Genomic DNA, 2,209 nt, shown 5'->3' with positions numbered 1-2,209 from the left:
CCGGCCACGCCCCCCGCTGGCCACGCCCCCAATGCCACACCCACATCTGGGCCACGCCCCCATTGCCACGCCCACATCTGGGCCACGCCCTACCTGGGCCACCCCCAATGCCACACCTGGGTCACGCCCCCATTGCCACACCCACACCTGGGCCACGCCCGGGCCACGCCCCCAGTGCCACACCCACACCCGGGCCACGCCCACACCTGGGCCACACCCCCTCCCCCACAAACGACAGCACACGGGTGACACGAGAGAGCCGTGATGGAACCGGGGACGGGGGGGACACAGGGACCTGCTCAGGGCCAGGTGTGACACAGAGCCAGGTGTGACACAGGACCAGGTGTGACACAGGACCAGGTGTGACACTCAGGACCAGGTGTGACACACGTGACGCGCTCAGGGACAGGGGGGACACACCTGGGGACACACCCAAGGCCGCAGGTGACACCTGGGGACCCGCGCAGGGCCAGGTGTGACACACTCAGAGCCAGGTGTGACACACCCAGGGCCAGGTGTGACACTCAGGGCCAGGTGTGACACAGAGCCAGGGTGACACACCCCAGGGCCAAGTGTGACACACTCAGAGCCAGGTGTGACACACCCAGGGTCAGGTGTGACACAGAGCCAGGTGTGACACACTCAGAGCCAGGTGTGACACACTCAGAGCCAGGTGTGACACACCCAGGGTCAGGTGTGACACAGAGCCAGGTGTGACACACTCAGAGCCAGGTGTGACACTCAGGGCCAGGTGTGACACAGAGCCAGGTGTGACACTCAGCCAGGTGTGACACACCCAGGGCCAGGTGTGATGCGCTCAGGGCCAGGTGTGACACACTCAGAGCCAGCTGTGACGCAGAGCCAGGTGTGACACACTCAGGGCCAAGTGTGACACAGGGCCAGGTGTGACACTCAGCCAGGTGTGACACTCAGCCAGGTGTGACACACTCAGAGCCAGGTGTGACGCGCTCAGGGCCAGGTGTGACACACTCAGAGCCAGCTGTGACGCAGAGCCAGGTGTGACACACTCAGGGCCAAGTGTGACACAGGGCCAGGTGTGACACTCAGCCAGGTGTGACACTCAGCCAGGTGTGACACACCCAGGGCCAGGTGTGATGCGCTCAGGGCCAGGTGTGACACACTCAGAGCCAGGTGTGACACAGGACCAGGTGTGACACACCCAGGGCCAGGTGTGACGCGCTCAGAGCCAGGTGTGACACAGAGCCAGGTGTGACACAGGACCAGGTGTGACACAGGACCAGGTGTGACACACCCAGGGCCAGGTGTGACACACTCAGAGCCAGGTGTGACACAGAGCCAGGTGTGACACACTCAGAGCCAGGTGTGACACAGGACCAGGTGTGACACACCCAGGGCCAGGTGTGACGCGCTCAGAGCCAGGTGTGACAGGTGGCAGAGATGGCACAGGTGGCACAGGGGTGGCACAGGTGGCACAGGGCTGGTACAGGTGACACAGGGGTGGCACAGGGCCGGCACAGGTGGCACAGGGCTGGCACAGGTGGCAGAGATGGCACAGGTGGCACAGGGGTGGCACCTCCCCAACGTCCCCAGGGCTGTCACAGCCACGTGTCCGACCCCGGGGCTGGCACAGGTGGCACGCGCAGGTGTGTCACACACACAGGGGTGTCCAGCTGTGTCCCAGCTGTGTCCCAGCTGTCCCAGCTGTCCCAGCTGTGTCCCAGCTGTCCCAGCTGTGTCCAGGCGTGTCCCAGGTGTGTCCCAGCTGTCTCCAGGTGTGTCCCAGCTGTGTCCAGCTGTGTCCCAGCTGTCTCCAGGTGTGTCCAGGCTGTTTCCAGCTGTGTCCCAGCTGTCTCCAGGTGTGTCCAGGCGTGTCCCAGCTGTGTCCCAGCTACAGCCGAGGCCAGCGGCTCCTGCCCCACCTGCAAAGACACCCCTGGCTCACACCTGGGGGGCTCCTGGCGACATCTGGGGACATTTTGGGGACATTTGGGGACATTTGGGGACTTTTCGGGGACATTTGGGCAACCTTTTGGTGACACTTGGGGACATCTTGGTGGCATTTGGTGACTTTTTGGTGCTATTTGGGGACATTTTAGAACATTTGGGGTCATTTTGGTGACTTTTGGTGACATTTAGTGACGTTTTGGGGACATTTTGGGGATCTTCCTCCCTCCCCAGCGTTTTGGGGGGGTTGGGGCCTTTCCCCCTTTTTTTTTTTAGGATTTCT

The 2,209-nt window shown here is 62.7% G+C and overlaps 1 long non-coding RNA gene across 50 annotated transcripts; it reads left to right on the top strand.

Moving 5' to 3' along the window:
- The first annotated feature begins 8 nt into the window (after nt 1-8).
- On the top strand, nt 9-1,424 carry LOC108445938. Of its 50 annotated transcripts, none has more exons than XR_001861017.1 (9): nt 9-326; nt 474-534; nt 594-673; nt 712-732; nt 786-865; nt 921-1,038; nt 1,132-1,228; nt 1,263-1,342; nt 1,381-1,408. It is a non-coding gene; the product is annotated as an uncharacterized LOC108445938 (long non-coding RNA). The 50 variants fall into 50 exon arrangements; XR_001860994.1 differs by having other exon boundaries at nt 712-751; XR_001861019.1 differs by having other exon boundaries at nt 712-768; nt 807-886; nt 938-1,038.
- The last annotated feature ends 785 nt before the right edge of the window (nt 1,425-2,209 follow it).

This window comes from Corvus brachyrhynchos, unplaced genomic scaffold, assembly GCF_000691975.1.
Source record: "Corvus brachyrhynchos isolate BGI_N302 unplaced genomic scaffold, ASM69197v1 scaffold564, whole genome shotgun sequence".
Classification (NCBI taxonomy): Eukaryota; Metazoa; Chordata; class Aves; order Passeriformes; family Corvidae; genus Corvus; species Corvus brachyrhynchos.
The sequence above is the reverse complement of the archived record's forward strand: the minus strand, read 5'-3'. Positions and strand labels throughout refer to the sequence as shown.